This window comes from Bos grunniens, chromosome 26, assembly GCF_055505025.1.
Source record: "Bos grunniens cultivar Pamir isolate PY7600 chromosome 26, Bosgru_T2T1.0, whole genome shotgun sequence".
NCBI classification, from domain to species: domain Eukaryota; kingdom Metazoa; phylum Chordata; class Mammalia; order Artiodactyla; family Bovidae; genus Bos; species Bos grunniens.
The window spans coordinates 12,600,373-12,623,454 of NC_141190.1; the positions used below are offsets into that span (position 1 = coordinate 12,600,373).

Sequence of the window (23,082 nt, forward strand, 5' to 3'; positions counted from 1 at the left end):
CTTTCTAAATTGCCTTTTACAGAGAAGCCTGTGTCCCAGAATCTTCAGACTACCTTGTCTATCTTGGATTAACAAGGCTTTATTTTCATGTATTCATTTTATGGTTACCTGCTATTTGTGATGTGCAAACAATTTTTTTTTTTAATTTTCAGTCATTATAGAACATTTCCTTTAAAAAATTTAAAATGAGTCAACTTAAAAGAGTAGCAAGTTAGAATACAGGCATACTCATGTTGCAAAACTTGCCAAGGTAACACACAAGTTGAAACTCAGCTCCTGATTTTATCAATGACACCTGGGGACCTGATGACGATACTGATGCCCATGGTCGCAATGTTTGGTTGATAGTGAAGCTGAGACAAGAACCAGGCCTTTCAACCCTGAGTCAGTGCTGCTCCATAATTCCATTAGGTGCTTGACAAAGTAAAAGAGGAACATAGTCAGTCTTAATGTGCTTGTGTATCCTGGTCAGGACTACTACACTTACTTCACACCTGGCTGGGAAACCTTCCGGTGCAGCATTTAAAAAGAGACTTCCTAGAGACTATTATATAGAGTGAAGTAAGTCAGAAACAGAAAACAAACAGTTATCACATACTAATGCATATATATGGAATCTAGAAAGGTGATCCTGATGAACCTATTTGCAGAGCAGCAATGGAGACACGGACAAAGAGAACAGACTTATGAACACAGCTGGAGGAGGGCAGTCGGGAGAGGGTGGGAGGTTTGAAGACAGTAACATGGAAACCTACATTATCATATGTAAAATAGATAGCAAATGGGAATTTGCTGTATGATTCAGGGAACTCAAACCAGGGTTGAGATGGGCAGGATGGGGAGGGAGGTAGAAGGGATGTTCAAGTGGGAGGGGACGTGGGTAAACCTATGGCTGATTCATGTTGATGTTTGGTATAAACCAATGCAATACTGTAAAGCAATTATCCTTCAATTAAAAATAAATGAATAAGTAAAATTACAAATTTGCTACCAAAAAAGTGACTTCCTTCTCCTATGTACATCTTCTAGGTTGTATATTAACGTTTAGGCCTTCATTTCAGAAATAAGGAGAAATAAAGTGAGTTTATTACAGGATAGTGAATGTTTTGCCTCAATTTCACAAGTGAGAAAATAAGAAAAAAATGCTTTTGAAATTAAGCTGCTGCTGCTAAGTCGCTTCAGTCGTGTCTGACTCTGTGCAACCCCACAGACGGCAGCCCACCAGGCTCCCCTGTCCCTGGGATTCTCCAGGCAAGAACACTAGAGTGGATTGCCATTTCCTTCTCCAATGCATGAAAGTGAAAAGTGAAAGTGAAGTCACTCAGTCGTGTCTGACCCTCAGCGACCCCATGGACTACAGCCTTCCAGGCTCCTTCATCCATGGGATTTTCCGGGCAAGAGTACTGGAGTGGGGTGCCATTGCCCCTCCTTTGAAATTAAGCAGCAGTCCCCAATTAGACAATAGCATAATTACATCCAATATTGTAACAGTACTATTTTTTTATGTCAACAATCACCTAGTTATTTAATTCCCTAATGCAAAACAAGGCAGAATGTTATCTTTTGCTGAGAGATTAATATATTGTAAGGAAAAATGACCTCCCACACACTAAGCACAGGAGGCAGTGTTTTTTGCCACATAGAGAACAGACTGGATACACATCTCACCATTGAGGGAATACAGTGTTTTCAAAGAACATACACACTTTTAAGATACCATTTCTTTCCACACTTAAGATTATTCTTTGCAGCTGATTATCATTAGATTTCTCATTGCCTAGAAACTTTAGGTTCATCCATGGCCTATCGGGGTAGCTCAGATGTAATTACAAGTAACAAACATTGGTGGGCCATGGCCAAGCCTACTGTAGCTTTAACCAACCTGCAGTAGTTACTTTTATTGGAAACTCTGCTAAGTATTTTGCATGTATTACTTCACATACCCTTCACAACACCCCTGTGATCCCTCTCTTTTGTATAAGGAATCCAAAGCTTAGAAAAGTTAAATTCTTACCCAAAGGTACAAGAAGTTGCAGAACCAGGATTTGAATGTACACGTTTCTGACTCCCCAAAGCAAACAGCTAAACACAAACTCTCAGAACTTGCCATGACAATGCAGCACTCTGTGCCAAGTAGGTGGCACAGTTAACTCAGACCAAATCATAGTTTACTCATAACCTCTACAGGCTGGTTATTTCTAAAAAATTTCCAGGTTGATAATGGTGTTGAAATAAGAAAGGATTTTCTTAATCACCATTTTTAGGGAAAAAAAGTTAGTAATAACCCATAATGCAGCCATTTTTTAAAATAAAAAATTCACTTACATAAAATTATAGAATAATAAAATATCTATGTAACTGTAATAGTTTTCTTGTTAATGCTAGAAAAAAATAATTACCAAACTTAGTGACTTAGAACAACACATATTTGTTCTTTTACAGCTCTGAAGGTCTGAAGTCCAAAAACAGTCTCACAGAGCTGAAGTCAAGGTGTCGGCAGGCTGCGTCCTTCTGGAAGCTCTGAAGGAAAATTCCTTTCCTGGACTTTTCAGCTTCTGCCTCCCTCAGCTCCTGGCTGCTTCCCGGCATTACCACAGCCTCTCGCTACCTCCTTCACATCCACTACTGACTTTGGGTTTCCTGCCCCACTTCTAAACGGATGCTTGTGATGGTATTGGGCCCACCTGGCTACCCCACGCTAACCTCCCCACCTGAAGATTCTTATTTAATCACGACAGTAAAGCCCCTTTTGCCTTGAAAGATAACTTACTCACTGATTTTAGGACATAAACATCTTTAGGCCATTATTGTGTCTAGCGCAATTACCAACATTTACAGGTTTTTTTTTTTTTTACTTGAAACAAAATTTTAAATTAAATTGGAAAGGGATCTAACCTTTATTGTAATTGCCTGCATCCAATTTCCAATGAATTTATGGTTTTCCAGGGCTTAATTTCATGGCTAAGCAATGATTTTCTTTTTTTTTTTTTTCCTTATGGTTGGAAACTTTCTGGAGCACATGGATGCAGTGATGGTGGTTACTAAGCAGCTTGAATGAACGTCTGTGCAGGAACCACTGTGATGGGCATATTTTAAAACGGTTTCCTCCAAGTGATCAGAACAGGGCCAGGCCTCGAGTTTAGAAGCAGCCTGAAATCTGCTGAAAAAAAAAAAAAAAAAAGAGAGAGAGAGAGATTATAAAATGCAGAGGGCAGTTAAATAAATACATTCACTATTAGCAGTTCACTGGGAATAGGTAAGGGAGCAAAGAGAATTAAAGGAGAGAAGAAAACCTGCAGCTTCTTGAGTAATCCATTGAGCCAGTTAATCATGTTCTGATTAAAACACATATAGCAAGAAAACATGCTCCATATTCCTGTAAGGTTTATCTTCTAACTGTGGAAAAGAAGAGATCCACAGTGCTAAGAAGCCCTTGTTATGGGAAGGAATACCAACCAACCAACCAACCAACCACTTGGCAAATTCTGAGCACGGCAAGCCCATGCAGAAATATATTTGTTTTGTTTTGTTTCTCATTTGAATTGGTATTTAGAGAACATCCACTCACTTAATGCCCTTAGGAGAGACGGACAGTCTCCTGGCATCTCATTCTGATTAAAAAAAAAAAAAAAGATCCTTACAAGGGTTGCTACACAGATAGAGCCAAATGTTTCAAAGGTTCAAGTTGCTGCTTCTGAAAGAATCAGGTGACGTTGAAACTACATTTGTGAAGAGATCAACACACTTCTAATACTGGAAACTCCTTTTACCTAGATGTTACTGTTTATTCAGGCTTGCTTCTAATGACATTTGAATGTGTATATTCATTTCTTAGGAGGGCATTAACTAATACACAATGTTACTTAATTAAGAAGCTAAAATACAGCTTGTTTAAAAAAATGAGAAAAAATGCTTTGAAGCAACCAGCCATACCTAATAAAATATTCTTATTACCCTAATTAGAATTCTTTTTTATCAGTGAGGAGAGAGAAAAAGAGGGAAAAAAGCCTTTGGGACTGGTTGATTCTAAAACTTGCTCCAGTATTTTTCAAACTTTAATGAATATACAAAACACTCAAGGATGGTGTTAAAATGCAGATTATGGTTTAGTAGGAAGGAGAAGGGGCAAAGGGGAAAAGCAGATGGATTCTGTATTTCTTATAAGTCCCTAAGTGATGTCACAGTGCTACTCTTCCCCCTTTAAGTAATGACCACATAGAAAACTTTATAAAAATAATTACAAATTCCAAAGTACCACTGCAAACTTTCCTGCAGATCTGTAATTTCAACAGGCCCCTTCTGACTGTATCTATATCACCAGCCTTACACTCAATCAATGAGCTGAGGTGGCACAGCCCAAATGCCTGCGGAGGGCATGTGGTTATATAAATATTTGAAATAGATTAATTTTAAAACAGGTACTAAGCTGGTTAGGTTGGAACTAAGCTTCAGACCAGCTTCAATCACTTGCCTTTTAACATGTTTCGCAGTCAGAAAATAATAGCAAATAATGGTATACGTTATAACCTCTGAGTCTAGAGTTGGCAGTCTTAACATTTTGGAGGCCATGTCCCCTGTGAGAATTTGATATAAATTATTTGACATCTACCCCCTAAAAAAGTCTACAAACATCTACACACACATTTCATGAAGAGTTTCAGGAAATTGCATCTTTCCTGGTCTGTCCATGGATTCTTTAAGAGTTTGTGAACGTCTAGCTAATTTTAATTCAGAAGGTATGAAAGAAAATAAAGAATTTTCACACTAAAATAAAGAAATGGTGTTTGCCTGGGATTGCTAATGTGCATCCATACACATGTACTATAGAGTTTTGGCCTGTGTGGTTCTACAGTGGAATTATTTTAACATCTATTCCTGTAAACTGTCTTAGGAATTTATGTTTCATAATATTTTACACTTCACTGTGTAATAATTGAGGGTTATAGAATCGAGCATTACTCGATTAAGTAATGAGCTGCAATATGTGACATTACACTGAAAAAACTCTTCTCATCATTTCTCCTCATTTAAAGATGTCAATTATAAAACATTCACTGTAAAGGGTAAACTAAGAAATACCAGCAAATATTAGTTTTTCACTAATACATGAAAATACATGAAATTTGTACAATACATGAAAAATGTATTGTAACAGCCAAAAAATAAGAGGAAGAGGGATGATCTGAAGATGTATCTAACTAAGCATTTACTGCTGCCTTAGCCACGTGATTACTAATAAGGCTTTGAAGTCAGTACACAAAAGGGCTTTCCTGGTGGCTTAGCTGGTAAAGAATCCACCTGCAATGTGGGAGACCTGGGTTCAATCCCTGGGTTGAGAAGATCCCTTGGAGAAGGCCCACTCCAGTATTCTGGCCTGGAGAATTCCATGGACTGTATAGTTCATGGGGTCGCAAACTAGGACACGACTGAGCGACTTTCACTTCACTAGGTACCAACTTTTCTGTTTTACATGATGAAAAAGGGAGTTCAGAATTTCAGAAACGATTTGCTTGTTTGAATATAAACCTTTCTTGATAAGTAGCCTTGGTGTTTAGAGTCCAGAATACAACTGTGCCATATCACTGGTAATAATGGGAATTACCTTGACCTCTGAGAGTAAAATTTTAAATCAACAGAGAATTGATCAAAGTGAAATTATGCAAAATCAAACCTACAGAAATAGAACTGGTCTCATAAAAGCACAACTTACCTAAGGTCCACATGAATATAATAAATATCCAAAGTAAGACTGTGACAATTGTGAATGGATAGATCAGTCAATGTAGCATCTAAAAGACTTCACAAAATCAAATTATAATAGGGCACGGCCACACCTTAGGAAGTTATGTTCAACAGACTTTAGTTACTCATCCCTAGTATTAGGTGGAAAAACCAAACCATCTTAGCCTAATTCCATTAAATATTTGACCCTTCTGACTTTTTTCTTGATCTTTTGCATTGTGCTATTCCATTGCTGCTGTAACATATTTCCATAAACTAAGTGGCTTTAAAAAAAACATTAATTTATTCTCTTTTAGTTCTGGAGGTTGGATGTCTGAAGTGAAGGTAAAATCAAAGTGTCAACTGGGTGTTTTCTGAAGGCTCCAAGGGTAAAGAATCCTCCTTCTTATCCTATTCCAGCTTATGGTGGCTGTCCATGGGTGTCCCCATCCTTGGATGGTGGCCATCCCACTCGTCTTTGCTTTTGTTGTCACCTTGCCTTTTCCAATCCTAATCGCCCACCTCCATCTTTAAGGGCCCCTGTCATTACATTGCAACCACCTGGATAATTGAGAATGAAAACCTTCCTATCTCAAGATCTTTAAATTAGTAGCATGTGAAAAGTCCCTTTTGCCATATAAGGTTACACAGATTTAGGAATTAGTATGTGGATATGTTGATTTCTGTAAGCTTCAAAACACTGACAATAAGGGTACATACATACGGATTAATTGCTTGGGGCAGACTTACAAACTCACATGCCTGACGTACAAAACCAGACTGTTCATTTTTTTGAGACATACAATATGTATAGAGAAGGCAATGGCACCCCACTCCAGTACTCCTGCCTGGAAAATCCCATGGATGGAGGAGCCTGGTAGGCTGCAGTCCATGGGGTCTCTAAGAGTCAGACACAACTGAGTGACTTCCCTTTCACTTTTCACTTTCATGCATTGGAGAAGGAAATGGCAACCCACTCCAGTGTTCTTGCCTGGAGAATCCCAGGGACGGGGGAGCCTGGTGGGCTGCCATCTATGGGGTTGCACAGAGTTGGACACGACTGAAGCGACTTAGCAGCAGCAGCAGCACAATATGTAAGGACTGAAATATTAAGCTTATATGGAGAGCTCTCCTCCCAATGGAGGAGACGAAAGAGACACAGGTTCAATTCCTGAGTCAGGAAGATCCCTTAGAGGAGGGCATGACAACCAACTCCATTATTCTCACCTGGAGAAACTGACAGGGGAGCTTGGCAGGCTCTAGTCCATAGGATCACAAAGAATTGGACAAGACTGAAATGACCTAGCATAGGTGCACAGTATAATCTTTAGGGCAAACACTAAAAAGACTAATACAAAAAGATATAGCCAAACAGCCAATAGAAAATTAAAATAGAATACTAAAAATATTCAAGTAATCCAAAAAAAGGCAGGAAAGAAAGAAAAGGGGAACAAAAACCAAAGTGAAAAAGAAAACAAATACAATCGGCCTTCCATATTCATGGGTTCTACATCCACAGATTCAACAAACCACAGATCGAAAATATTTGAACACAAAATTCAAAAATTCCAAAAAGCAGAACTTGAATTGGTGGCACTCCAGCAACTATTTTCATAGCTTTTATATTATAAATGATAAATAATCTAGAGATAATTTAAAGTATGTCTGAGAGATCTTATACTATGAAGTCAAGCTATTATTGAACTCTGGAGCCAGTGGCCCTCATCTTCATCAGTGACTAATACTCTACCCATATCAGCACCAGCAGCAGCCACAAGAACACTATATACCTCTTGGCTGACTTCTAATGATAATGAGCCACTGTTCTATTCAAAGAACTTTTGCTGACATTCTTAGTTTATTCATTTACACACACATACACACATACCACTTCCACCATCTCTACCACTGCTAAGGAAAAAAACAATTATACTGTAGCTATCAAAAGTAGTATTCTTTGCCATATTTTTATCTATGTTCCTCTCCTTTGAAGATCAAGAAAGAGAGTAATGATTATTCTATCATTATTTTGAGCGATAATTGCCTTTCTGAACAATTCTAATTGACAAACGTATTTGTCAATTTGCGCCATGTCCAGATGGTCACAATTCTGAGTTAACAGGTGCAGCATTTGATTACAAATCTGAAATAAATGTATCTCCAGGTCAGGTTCTGACAGGCCTAGAACTTTCTCTGTTAAAAACCTTGCCTCAACCTCAGGAACCCTGTTGGGAGAGAATAGACTGAAAGAAAAGCTAATAACCTACATGCGTCAGTCACCATGAGCCACTGGTGAACCTGAATTCTCCCCGAGGGAAAACAAAAATGTGTCTGGAGAACACATCAGAGCTCACTGACAGATACCAAGACACTTGAAGTTATGAAAAATCGGTGTAAAATAAAATAGTCCCAAGTACAGCTCTTATTGTATCTGCTGCTAAGTCACTTCAGTCGTGTCTGACTCTGTGTGACCCCATAGACAGCAGCCCACCAGGCTCCCCTGTCCCTGGGATTCTCCAGGCAAGAACACTGGAGTGGGTTGCCATTTCCTTCTCCAATGCATGAAAGTGAAAAGTGAAAGGGAAGTCGCTCAGTCGTATCCGACTCTTAGCGACCCCATGGACTGCAGCCCACCAGGCTCCTCTGTCCATGGGATTTTCCAGGCAAGAGTACTGGAGTGGGGTGCCATTGCCTTCTCCGCTTATTGTATCTACACTCTTTAAAAATATATTTTTCAGCTATTCCATCAAAGTGATGCGTCTCTTGGACTTCCCTCGTGGCCCTGTGGCAGAGAATCCACCTGACAATGCAGTGGACATGGGCTTGATCCCTGATCCGGGAAGATCCCGCATACTGAGGATTAACTAAGCCCACGAGCCTAAAGCCTGCGCTTTGCAACAGGAGAAACCACTGCGATGAGAAGCCTGCACACCGCAACTAGAGAGTAGCCCCCACTTGCCGCAACTAGAGAAAGCCTGAGTGCAGCAATGAAGACCCAGCACAGTAAAAAATAAATAAACAAACAAAATTTAAAATAATGAGTCTCTTTATTCACCCCTTGAATCTAGGCCAGTCCTGTGATGTGCTTTGGCTAATAAAATATGGAGAAAGCTATGTTATGCCAGTTCTGAGCTGAAGTCTCAAGAGGCATTTTGTGCTTCCCTTTTCCTTCTTGGAACCCTGCCACAATCATATGAACAAACCCGAGCTAGCCTGTTGGAGGAGACCTCAGCTGTACTAGCCAAGACTGTCCTAGCCCAGCCTCTAACCAGCTGATCCACATACGTGTAAGAAAGCCTAGGCAAGACCAGCAGAGTTGCTTATCCAACCCACAGCTGCTCGCAGACACAGAATGAGCCCATGGGAGACCAGAACCGCCTAGCCGACAGACTTCAAACTAAATATACTTGTATCTTTAAACAATTAAGATTTGCTTTCATACAAATTGTTAGGCAATAGATAACTAAAACATAAATAGATGAGAGTATCAATATTTCCATCATCAGAGATGTAGACCTTTGGGAAGAATCTGGATCTGAATTCCTCAGTTTATGAAGACAAATAAAGATAAAATATAGAGAATATGAACTAAGAGTTACAAGCACCAGCTAGCTCTTTTCTTTACTATATTTAGCTAATATCACAAAATTTCCTTGATCAGTTCTATTACAATAAATATATTACTAACTAGCACTTTGGCACTAAATATAGACAGATATTTATACTAAAAATTTTACATCGGGTTTTCCCTATAATATCAGGAAATAAAGATTCTCAGAATCACACCTGGAATGCCTATCAATATGAATTTTGTAACACAAGGACCCATGTCCTACAGTCTCACTACATTTGACTGCCTCCCACTATGGTAAGGCACAGGCTGCAACTTATATTGGGCTGAAATTTTAAAATCAGTACACTAAGCAAATAATTGCAGTTCAAATTATCCTTGAAAATGTCTTTGCCTACAAATTACAACACCAGCTGTTAGGAAGTCCACCAGAGTCAGTTTTTTTCCTCCAGTATTGAACAGACAGCTAGAGTTTGGGAGGGAGAGAGGTTAGTATAAATAGATAGATTGTGTATCAGAGTCCACGTTGAATTTTAAAAGAAATACACACACACATGGCCATGTGTTTTATAAATGGTTAGATGCTCACACTGCAAGAGATATATGAGATTTGAAACCTACTAAATGATCATCATACTCACCTCTTCCATCTCATTTTTCCTTTGGCCCGTAAGCCAGACTGACAGATGGAATCATGATATTAAAATTTGCTCTTTCTCTATTCCTGTTTCCTTCCATTGCCAAGTATTTAAATACTTAAATTCACAAAAGTTAAATGTGTATCTGGTGCAACTTCACTCTACTGTTGCAGGAAAACATAACATGCCACCCCTTCCAGAGTCATCAAGGAAGTAAGCGTATGTGGAAAACTGGAAAGGTCGACACATGAGCAGTCAGGAACCACTAGTCTCGATCCCTGATCTGGCACTAACTTGCTACATGACCTTGCTGTGTGTCAAAATCCATTTGCCATCTCTGGAGCTCGGTTCCCTCACCTGTAAAATGATTTTTGACTCAGAGAAATGCACCTTAACCCCTTTATACCAAGAGATAAAACACAGCAGGTAAAATTTGACTGCTTCCAGGAAATTAAAAAAGGGTGGGGGAGGGGTGGGATTGATGCAAGGCTCCTATTCCTCAAGGAACAACTGGCTTCCCAGCAGCAATCCTGGGTGCTTCCTGAGACCCAGACTTCTGCCTTCCGACAGACACACTGTCCACTCATGGATTCTGTGATGTCCTGGATCCAGGGTGCAACAGTCCTGAGCTCCAGCCTCTGCTCCTTCCCCTGTTACCGGCATAAATCTTGGCAACTTACTTAAGCTATCTATAACTTCAATTTCCTCATGCATGCAACTAATCATATATATTTAACCTACACACGTAATAATAGTTGGTATTTCTGTTAAATATATAAGATAACATATGTTAAGCCCAGTTATTTTGTGCCGCTTGGGGTCATTTAAACACTCCAAAAGCAACAAAAACAGAATGCTACTTTCTTAAGCAATAAAATAAAAATAAATAAATGGAAATGGTGAGCTCAGGAAACAGGAGAGCAACCAGACCTTGTAAAGACTGGGCTCAGGGCAGACTGGGGTATCCGCACAGTAGGATAAATGTCCCTACATGGGTCTCTGCCCCATCAACCCTCTGTGTTTAGGATGGAATTGCTGAGAGAGATAATCCAGGTGGCTTAGCTTGGATCATTGGACTACATCTGATCAAAGGGTAAGAGCCCTGTGAGGGAAAACCCCATTCAGGCTGTACACACTGAATACGAGTGAACTCCCTGAAAGAAGGAGGCCCTGTTACTAGAATCAGAGACCAGATGCTGCTGGGAAGGGAGAAACTATATTCCACACCCAGTCATGAGAGTTATCATCAATGTTACACAATCCTTCTAAAAAGTTACTGTTGGGTTTTGGGGTTTTTTGTAATGGCCTGTCCAATGAAATCACCGTCTGGGTGTGACTTTGCCGTGATTTCTCCTGCTCCCCAACCTGCCTGCTGTTGGGCCTTTTGTGGTTCCAGCCACTTTCCCATTGAAAGTCTTGCTGAGTTTTTTTGTTTGCTTGTTTGTTTTTCTTTGTCTTGTTTGGCCACACCACAGGCCATGTGCAATCTTTGCTCCCCAACCAGTGACTGAACCCATGCCCTCTGTGTTGGAAGGACGGAGTCTTAACCACTGAACCCGGGAAGTTCCAGTCTGCTGAGTTTAATTGTCTTTAGGGACCCAACTCTTCACGAAGGTTAACTGGGCCACAAAACACCATTAATCCAGTGGGTAGGCTTAGGTTTCCTTAAAAGACTTGGTTTTCTTCAGTTATAGAACCATAAAAACCCCCACATAACTGATGGATGAAAAAATTCAGAAACTGTGGTCTTCACCCAGAAACAACACAAAGAAACTCAGAAACCAGAGCAGGAATGTAGCCTCTCCATGAACTTCTCTCTCCGTGACTCCCTTATGCTGTTTGAACAGCTGTCACAGGCTCAGTCTGATCTTCTGAACCCTCTGTGACATTAGGTCAGATAGTAACATCAACAATGTGCTTAGCCAGGAGGGAATTAGGAGATGAGAAAAATCAGGGGCAAAAGAGACCAAAATGAATAGTCCAGGCTGTTCTTTGTAATTTTTCTTAGTGAAAGAAGGAAATGTTTGGTCTACACATTTAGGCTCAAGAGCTCCAGATCCTAATGTGAATTGTCTTGTGATTCTTTTAATCTGTGGCTTTTTCTTTCCCAGCACAAAATACATGGATAAAAATTCCACCTGCAATCTGAAAGTGAGGAACCATAATTCAGTCTAAATTAGTTTTCAGGATAACAGAACCACTAGATGTCAGGATGCTGGGTTCTCATCTAACTGCCAACCACTGCCTAACTTGAGGGGCAGTGCTTTCCTTCTGTGGGTCTCAGTGTTCTCATCCCTCGAGTGACGGTGCTGAACCACGTTTCTAAGGTCCCTTCCTTCCTGATTTATTAGTCAATGAAGCTAGGGTCAGAGGGATTCTTAAGAACAAATGTTTCCAGTGTACTGAGAGGGCTTCCCTGGTGGCTCAGATGGTGAGGAATCTGCCTGCAATGTGGGAGACTCAGATTTGATCCCTTGCTTGGGAAGATCCCCTGGAGAATGGAATAGCAACCCACTCCAGTATTTTTGCCTGGAGAATTCCACAGACAGAAGAGTCTAGCAGGCTACAGTCCATGGGGTCACAAAGAGTCAGACACGACTGAGTGTATATTGAGAAACCAAGTCTCCTGGGAAAGACATACATGAAGATTAAAGTGAATCATTTTCCCACCTTGATCTGAAAGATCAAGGGCTAAAGAGCTGAAAAGTGCACTTGTTGATGTTACTAGAGAGCTCTGGAATATCACTCTTCATGAGCATGTGTTCTACAGTATTTGAGATGACAATAAAAGCCAGAAGTCAGTAAACTTTTTAGGTAAACGTGAAAGTGAAAGTCACTCAGTCGTGTCCGACTCTTTGTGAGCCCCATGGATTATACAGTCCATGGAATTCTCCAGGCCAGAATACTGGAGTCATTTCTTTCTCCAAGGGATCTTCCCAACCCAGGGATCAAACCCAGGTCTCCCACCTTGCAGGTGGATTCTTTACCGGCTGAGCCACCAGGGAAACCCAAGAATACTGGAGTGGGTAGCCTATCCCTTCTCCAGAGGATCTTCCCAACCCAGGAATCAAAGTGGGGTCTCCTGCATTGCAGGCAGATTCCTTACCGGCTGAGCTAAAGGTCAGATAATAAACACTTTAGGCTCTGCAGGCCTATAGTCTCTGTTGCCGCTGTTCAACCCTGCCTTTGAAGTGTGAAAGCAGACACAGACAACAAACATTTGAGTGTGGTTGTATCCAGTACAAAGATATGTGATGAGACCTGACCCATGGGCTGCAGTATGCTGACTCCTGGAACAAGGGATGGTCTTCCTTCACAGAGAGCTGCAAGGCCAATTAGCATTTGTCCTTATGGAGGAGTCTGGAGGGAATGGTGCAAAGTCATAAAATGATTTGGAATAATAATAGTAATATGAAGATCCCTGACATAGGAGCCACAACATGTAGATTAAAGACAAATTCCATTATTCAACTAATTGGCAAATTGTTTAACCTCCACCAACCTCAGTTTCTTAATTTTTAAATGGAAAAAAAAAAGGAAATGCTATGCCTAAAGGAATAAGAACAAGCATAGTAACAGTTCACATTTGAATGTCATCATAAAATTTTAAAAGCTCCTTTTACTTTTATCATCATATTTAATTCTAAACAAAACTTAGTTTCTGCCTAATGTGGTAGATGTTATCTAATTCTCAGCATTCTGACTTGTAGATACCATCATTTCCATTTTATGAATAAGACACTTAAAGTCATGTGAAGAGTAAAACTGAGATGAAAACGCTCTGCTATAACACTTTATAGCATAAAGTGTTATAATTGCTCAAGATGAGTATAATTCTTCCCAAGTACAATTCTTCCCAGTTCTTCCACAGATTAAAGTAGTGCCTTTTCATCATGGAATTTAAATCTAATTCAACATGTGCATTCTAACACCCACTATTGTATGTAATCAGCCTCCACCCTCAAGGAGCTCCTGATCCCCATACATACAGAACCCTAATTCACCCCTAAGGAGAGGCTAGAGAATCTCTCCTATTTCCTTGCCCTCCCTAAAGCATATCCAAAAAAACAGAGTTGCTGTTATTTTCATGGACATTATAGTCACATGGCAACAGAGATCCAGACATGGTTCCCACCTGTGCCAATAAAATATGTGAAGGAATGGGTGAGGCAGAGATGTTCAGTGAAATCTGGCATCTTCCAACTCCCAACAGCCCTGCCAGTGAGAGGCTGCAGAGATTCTCCTTTGTCTGAACATGCGTAAAGGCAAGGATGACAGGTACCCAGCGAGCATCTTCCCGTGGTTTACATTGGATGACCAGATGAAAAACAAACACACCAGGACATCACTGTCAAGTGTTTGAAATCCTCCCAGGCATTACCTTTAGACACTATACAGTTTTAAAGAGCAAAGACCATGGTTGTTGAATTCCATCTGCAGAGCACCTCAGTATAATTTGACACTTACATGACTCTACTTTTTTTTTTTTTGGTGGTTTTTGATATGTGTTTCTTTTTACTACAGTTGACCCTTGAACAACACAGAGGTTAGGGATACCAAACCACCCCCTCAAGCAGTCAAAAATCCATGAATAACTATATTCAGCCCTCTATATCCATAGTTCCACATCCAGGGATTAAACCAATGGCAGACTGTGTAGTACAAAAATTTGCATGTAAGTGTACCCACACGTGGGTACAGATATGTGTTGTTCAAGGATAAACTGTAAAGGGAGCATTGTTCTAATACAGAAAACAAGGAAATACACACAGAAAAAAATAAGTAATTGATGAAACAAGAGTAAATCATAATTTCATAAGGCAAAATAGCTATGAATGTGGCAAATCATTTTCAGAGATGGCCACAACCACTCCTCCCTCCTGCATGCACTTTTGGAATGTGATTTTGCCACCCCTCTCATCTAGAGATGGAGTTTGATTTTCCCTCCCCTTGAACCTGACATCACAGCTTGTTTGCCAACAAAACGTGGCGGAGTGACATTGTACAAATAATGGCTTTAGACTCTAAGAGGACTAACAGCTTTTGTTTTTGCCTGCTAAGAGCCTCTAGTCTCCATATTATTAACAAAACAAACAAAAAAAATTCTTCTAAAATAAGCTATTTAAATAAGATAAAGTCTTATAACGTCACAAATCCAAGTTTCAACTGAAAATCATTTGATACCAAGAACAGAAAAGATCTCAAATCAAATGAGAAAAGAAAATCAACCAATATGACACAAATGTTGGAATTATCTGACATGGATTTTAAAGCAGCCATCTTAAAAAATGCTTCAGTGAGCATATGGACATGTTTGAACCAAATGAAAAATAGAAAGTCATAGAAAAGAAACAGAAGATATGAAGAAAAAACAAATTGAAATTCTATAACCAATATATAACATCAATAAAAAAAAAAAAACTCAGTAGATGGTTCAACAGCAGAAAGAAAAGGACAGAAGAAAAATCAAAAAGTTGAAAATTACAATAGTAGAAATCACCTAATATGTACAACAGAGAGAAAGAAAATAGAAAAAAAAAAATGAATAGAGCCTCAGGGACATGGGGGACTATGACAAAAGATTAACCTTCATGTCACTGAAGCCCAGGAAAAAGGGAGAAAAAAGGTGGACTGAAAAAGTGTTCAAGGAAATCATGGCTGACAATTCCCCCAAATTTGGTAAGACAAACCTACAGATACAAGAAGCTGAAAGAAACTCCAACAGGATAAATCCAAAGAAATCTATGTCAAGACATATGATAGCTAAACTGAAAACTGAAGATAAAAATAATCTTGAAAACAGCCTGAGAGAAATGATGCATACCTATAGATAGGGGGAAAAAAAACCCAGTTTGAACAAGGCAGACTTCTCATTGGAATCCCTGAAGGCTGGGAAAAAAAGTGGCACAACAACTTTCAAGTGCTGAAAGACAAGAACCATGAATTCAGAATCCTATAATTAACAAATATAGCCTTCATGAAGAGGAAATAACATATTTTCAGATAAAGGTTAACTAGAATCTACTTCTAGCAGAGAGCAACTAGAAAAGAACAACTAAGGGAAGGAAGTTCTCTAAACTCAAAGAAAACTGATAAGACAACTTAGAAGATGAGAATGTTAAGAATGAATGCAGAAAAATCAAAAGAATAGTTTTGATTTTTATAAATGCAGTAATACTCCCTTCTCTTAAATTTTCTAAATGATATGGTTTAAGAAAAACGTTCTAATTGATGGTTGAAGAAAAATTATGACAATATCTGCTATGGTTCCTGATGTGTATACAGGAAATATCTAAGACAAGATTAGGGGGAGAGAGTAAAAGGATTAAAAAAGAGGGAAGAGGTTTCTACACTTAAGTCAAACTGGTAAATGTTGACACCTGTAGACTGTGATATGGTGTGTATGTATATAAAGTAAAACCTAGAGTAATAATCATAAAAAATACACAAAAGAAACATTTTAAAATGCTATGGAAATCAAAACTGAATTCAAATTGCCCTCAGGAAGGCACAGAAAAATGAAAAAGAGAAAACAAATCAAAATTTTTTAAAAAGCACAATTACAGTGGCCACCAAGGAATCATGTGCAAAGTGGTTAAAGGCAGTACTCTGGAGCCAGCTCATCTGGAGCCCAGCTCCAGGCACAGAAAAATGAAAAAGAGAAAACAAATCAAAATTTTTTAAAAAGCACAATTACAGTGGCCACCAAGGAATCATGTGCAAAGTGGTTAAAGGCAGTACTCTGGAGCCAGCTCATCTGGAGCCCAGCTCAACCACACTGGGCAAATTCCCTAGTCTCCTTGTGCATTAGGCACTGTATCTGTCAACCAGAGATAACAGTATCCACTGCACAGTATTGTTGAAGTCTGAGCAAGTTAATATTTATTAGCAATGGCATCTGCAAAAGGTAAATACATACATGTTTTCCAATTAAATAATATACAGTTGACAGAATAATGTGAGGATTAGGGGCACCCACCCCCCACACCACCAAAAATTCTGAATAATCTATAGCCACTTCTCCCTATATGTGATTCCTCCATACCCAAGATCCCTCTGTATCTGAGGTCCCTCCTTATACAAGTTTCTGCATCCTCGGATTCAACAACCGAGAATCATGCAAGACTATAGTATTTACTTTTGGGAAAAGTCCACAAATAAGTGAACCCACACAGTTCAAGCCTGTGTTGATCAAGGGTCAAATGTAATTAAATTGACTTCCCAACTAGGGGCAGAGGAACATCCTCCTAGTTCTCATTCTTGCCCTCCTAAATTACACTGTGACAAACATTCTTGTTCTTTAGGCTTATTCCATATTTCTGACTATCTTTAGGATACAGAGCTTCCCTGGTGGTTCAGATAGTAAAGAATCTGCCTGAATGCAGGAGACCGTTTCCATCCATGGGTTGGGAAGATCCCCTGGAGCAGGGAATGACTACCCACCCCAGTATATATTGCCTGAAAAATCCCATGGACAGAGGAGGCTGGTAGGCTACAGTCTATGGGATCACAAAGAGTCGGACATGACTGAGTGACTAACACTTTCACTTAAGGATACAGGAGTTCCCTGAAAAATGTCTTGATGTTCACATGCAACCTCACTTTTTTTCTTCTCAGGATAAACATCACAGACTTCTATAAGAAGAAGAACAGACACAGAACTTGAATAAAGTAGCTGCAGTTTTTCACCAGATTCATTTTGCCAGCACAGAGCAATGAATTCACTGATGCAGCATAGTATCCTGGTTAGGAGCAGAGACTGTGAGGTTAGATGGCCTGGTTTCAAATTCCAGTTCTATCATTTATTAGCTGTGCGACTTTGGGCCTATTGCTTAACCTCTCTGTGCTTCAGTTTCTTCACCTGTAAAAGGGGAGGAATATTAACATATAACCCACAGGAAAGTTATGAGGCTGAAATGAGTTAATGTACCTAAAGTACTCAGAGTGGTGCCTGCCATTCAATCACATACAAATGCTAAGTGAATTTCCTTTTGTGACAGCCTAAATTGATCCTGAAAGCATGCAGATAAGAAAACAATCATAAACCTCAATGTGAAATGGTGAGGAAAAGAGGGAAAATACCTCCCTCTTTCATCAATGAGTAACGTCAGCTGCCAAGTGTATTGTAATAGAGCTATTGGTTATGCGGCACCACAATCTGTAGCTGCTGAACATGGAATTCCCTATAAATCACCTTTAAACAATGAGTGAAACAAGTAATTTTGCATAGTTTTTTTTTTTTTTCCATCTGAACAGATTCTAGCTGCCTGCACATGTGGGAGCTTAGCATATTTATTTGATGACAAACAGATTGCCCCATCCCATAGGGGCATCCTAAAGGCTCAATGTTTAGTTTGAAATCTTTGAATATCTTGATTTAAAGGAATTCTGCAATTTTTGGTTTAAAGAGTTCCATGACTCAATGGGTTTATTCTTAGATTCCTTATGGCTGTAAATCAAAACATAAGATCATGCTTTGGGAGATGTTGTTTGTTGTGTTTTTAAATGGAGTTAAAAATAAATTGCTGAAATCTCTCTTAAACTCTGGGCCTAGAATAGATTCTATTTGGGGAAATTATTACACAGTATGTAAACAAACTGTACCAAGATAAATCATACAAGATTTCATAATTCCTTGCTGCTAAAGCATAACAGCTGCTTGCTGCAGAAATGTCAGTTTTCTCTCTAAGTCTAGTTTCTCCTTTCCTCATGTATAATGGCTGATGTCACTCTGGGATCTAAACACGGGACAGACTATAAAAGCATTGTGTGTGTTAGTCGCTCAGTTATGTCTGATTCTTAGCGACCCCATGGGCTGTAGCTCACCAGGCTCCTCTGTCCATGGAATTCTTCAAGAAAGAATACTAGAGTTGGTTCCCATTCCCTTCTCCAGGGAATCTTCCCAACCTAGGGATAGAACCCAGATCTCCTGCACTGCAGGCAGATTCTTTACCATCTGAGCCACTAGGGAACCCTGGTGACAACATAAAAGCATTAATCCATCCATTTTATTCAACGTTTCAGCAAGATATGCAAGACCCAAAGGAATTACTCTATAATGGTGAGACTCCATACATTGTAAAAAAAAAAAACAACAACAACAACAACAGAGATGTTTGGGGCTGATACATATGCTCTCAACTCATACCTGATTAGTATATTAACCATACATTTTGATTTCCCAATCCAGTTTCAGTGTTGAATATTCTGACCTATTCTTAGCATAAACTATCAGATCACCCTGGAAATTCCAAAAGCTAAGCATTTTTAATCACACCTTCCCTATAACCCTGAAGAGCCATGTGTTTCATTTTAAGGTTTAAAAAAATATTAAGACCATGAGCCCAGGCAGCCTTTCTTGTTCATAACAGCTGAGTACTGTCTGCCCATTTTCAGGGCTCAACATTAAGGTCTGGCTTCTGTAACTTGGGGAACTTGATTAGCATTCCAAAGAAAGCTTCAGAAGGGAGGCCTCATATGAGTTCTTAAGAATTTCTGCTCCAATGCGCTTTGGAGGTCTTACAGATTTAAAGAAGAATTTGAAGTAAATAAGAATACGCCACTAGAGGACTTCTAGTTGGAAAATATTCATATATTGGACCCTGTTCTCTTAGGGGATAAGCTCAATGGAGCATGGCTAAGATAATGGGAACAGAGACTAAAGAACACTCCAGCCTCTGCAGCTTTAGAGTATAGACTCTGGAATCAGACACAGATTTTAATCTTATCTCTACAGTTTATAAGCTGTGTGACCTTAGACAAGTTAAAAAATCCTCTTTGGTGATAATAATAGTGTCATCCCAGTAGTATTGTTGTGAGGATTAAATGAACCAAAATACCTAGAATAGTGTTTCTAAAACAGCATTTCCTATTTTAGTATTCTTATTATTGAGGCTGTTATACTGTCATGTCCATATTGAGAGAGATTTACTCGGAAACAAGAACCAATAAAATATATTAAGTGCCTACCACTTCCCCATTCCTGTGCTAATCACTCAGAATTCAATGATGTAAAAACATATGGGTAAATGAGGGAGAAAAAACAAAGCTGCCAGGCAGAAGAATTCCAAGTAATTTATGTACTCCAGCTGGACTCCCCACTCAGAAGTAATAATTGCACATGGTGACTCTGTTTCAAAGAGCACAGTATAGACGGGGCGGGGGAGAGGGGACAGACAGCGTTAGGTGAAGGAACCTAGCAAACGCCAGCTCAGCCAGATGAGCAAGGGCACCATCAACAGTGTTGCACCAGGTTCATCACATGTACCCTAACCCCAGCCAGCTCATGAGAGAAACATCAGACACATCACAGCTGAGGAACATTTAACAGAATACCTGACCAGTACTCCTCAAAGAGTTCAAGGATACCCAAAACAAGAAAGGTCTGAAAAACTGTCACAGCCAAAAGAAGGCTAAGAAGACATGAAAACGAAATGCAATGTGCTGGTTCCGAGAACAAAAAAGGACACTAGATGAAAATGAAAGAAATGTAAGTGAAGTGTGGATCTAGTGATAATACTACACCACATTGTAACAAATGTACTCTACCAGTCTAAGTCATCAATAATAGAGGAGACTAAAGAGGTCTGTGGAGATTTTCTGTACTGTCTTTCCAATTTACCTATAAATCTAAAACTGTTCTGTGGGGGGAAGGGTGAGGGGAAAGGGTAATTAGGGAGTTTGGGATGGACAGGTATACACTGCTTTTTTTTTAAATGGATAACCAACAAAGTATAGCACAGGTAACTCTGCTCAACGTTATGTGGCTGCCTGGATGGGAGAGGAGTTAGGGAGAGAATGAATACATGGATATGTATGGCTGAGTCCCTTTATTCTGCACCTGGAACTATCACAATAATGTTAGTTGGCTGTACTTCAATACAAAATGAAAAGTTAAAAAAATAGTTGTTGAATAAATGAATAAATTGAAATCACCATGTGATTTAAAAAAATAAACTGTTCTAGAAACTGAAGTTTATTTAAAAAAAGAAGAAGAAGAAGAAAGAGAGAGAGAGATAGGTGAGGTTCACAAGGAACACCCAGAGTAACAAGAAAGACAAGAAACTAAATTATAATACATGATAGTGTGGCATGCGTAAGGATGGACACGTAAAATGTGCAGAGTCTGCATGGAACATGGAAGGGCTAATACCAGTGTCCAGGGTGGTAAAGCAGAGCTTCAGGAGGGACGCATGGCCTGAGCTGCAGTTTCTAGGAATGAATTAGGAGGTGTGGAAGGCAGGCCTCCTAAACAGTAAGGACAGCTTGGGTAAGACCTGGATACTACTGAGCCCTTTGGTATAGTCACGGCATTCAGGGGGAAGGAAAGAAGTCACAAAACAGGACACTGGAGAGGGAAGAGCCAGATCAGAAAGACCTAGCTGCTGGACTAAGAACTGGACCGCACTCAGCCAGTGGGAGGCCCAGCCCAGCAAAGATGTTTCCAAAAGGAGAAGACTGAAAGGGCAAAGTAGTGGGAAACGCTAACAGGCACCCCATTCCCTTTAAATTCAAGCGCCTGTCATTCCTCCACTGCCGGAAATGACAGCTGGAACATACCAGACCTGACCTACTTTTAACTCCATTTGTCTGCTAATGCCATTGGGCTCAATTTATGGATGGCTAATAGGCTCTTTCTAGAGAAAGATTCATGACTAGAGAAAAAGAACTTAACATTATTAGTCAGAAGGCTTCTCCTGGAATGGAGAGAGCAAAGAGCAGAAGAGCCCAGTCCTTAGGCTTGACCTGAATGACAAGTCTTAGCCATCTCAGCCTGAGTGTGGTTCTGTGAACCAGCACCCCGCTAGGGAGAACAGGGAGCAGACATTAGGCTGGGGGTTAGGAAATGCACTTTTATAAGGGGCTAGAATTGAGGAAAATGCCCTGGGGATTGGGCTCCATCCCGAACACAGGCCAGCAGTCTAGGAAGGCTATTAAAATAATAAGACAAACCCCCATCACTTTTTGCAGAGCTACCAGCAAGCCTCTTACTTCATGAAAAACAACAGAATGGCTTCTGGGTTCAGTGAGAAGATTTAAATTCCAATGTATGAAATTCACAAAGAGAAGAATTTGTCCAACCAACTCTTTTGGTTCCCACACTAAGGAGAGGCACAACATGTGGAAGGGTCACACCTAACAAACAAATCCTCCATTCCACATGCCTTTTACATGTCATTCCAGGAAGCCATGAGGAGCAAACTCTGGGCATACTTATTAGAGCCTAGAACACAACTCTGGTGGGCTAATTATTCTGGGAAGCTTCTGGACTGAAACTACAAGAGACTCAATTTAAGGAAGTTCCTAAGAGCAGAAGCCAAATTGGGCTCCAGGACTGCCCCAGAAATCTGGAGCTACTCTGAGACTCAGTTAAATGCAAGTCAACTAAACTCCAAACATACTTCATAAATATCGGGTTGGTGCAAAAGTTCATTAGGGTTTTTCTGTAAGATGTTATGGAAAGTCTGAAGGAACTTTTTGGCCAACCCAGCCACCTTCCCTGGTGGCTCAGAGGGTAAAAAATCTGCCTGCAATGTGGGAGACCCGGGTTCGATCCCTGGGTCAGGAGGATCCCCTGGAGAAGGGAATGGCAATCCACTCCAGTATTCTTGCCTGGAAGAACCCACGACAGAGAAGCCTGGTGGGATACAGTCCATGCCATTGCAAATAGTCAGACATGACTGAGCGACTAACACACACACAATCTCCTTAGGGTTCTGAGGCCAAGCCAGGATTTGGTTCTGCTTTAGAAGAGTAATATCTCCAACAATTAGAAGAAAGCCTCATGGGACTGTTTTCTATGACAGGGCAGGGAGACTATTTACCAGTGTTTCCTACATGGGGCATGAGCACCCTCGCCAGAATTATTGCACAGCCTCACTGAGGTAAATGGTTTCTTGCATTAGAGTAGGTTGCACAGTTCTCAGAAAAGAGGACCTGAACAAACATCCAGAGCAATGATGTCTACCACCATGCCCCACCCAAGTTGCAGGTAGAAACTTCCTCAGTATGCAATGCCTATTTCAGAAAATTCCAGACATTAGCATTGGATAAGCATTAGACATAGTTGCATGGCTCTGCCATCGCATTTATTCCTCACAATATCTCCATGATACAAGTATTATCATCTCTTATTTCCAGACAAGCAAACTG

General features: G+C 40.0%; 1 long non-coding RNA gene across 14 annotated transcripts in view; it reads right to left on the reverse strand.

Annotated features, from left to right (window-relative positions):
• Positions 1-2,866: 2,866 nt before the first annotated feature.
• The window catches only part of LOC147344027 (uncharacterized), a 100,531-nt gene continuing 80,315 nt past the window's right edge, over positions 2,867-23,082 (reverse strand). For 12 of the 14 annotated variants that reach the window (XR_015155602.1, XR_015155610.1, XR_015155608.1 and 9 more), the window contains one exon: positions 2,867-3,157. This is a non-coding gene — a long non-coding RNA (uncharacterized LOC147344027). Of the gene's footprint in view, positions 3,161-23,082 lie in introns of all 14 variants that reach the window. The other 2 variants (XR_015155603.1, XR_015155598.1) reach the window with 1 other exon arrangement.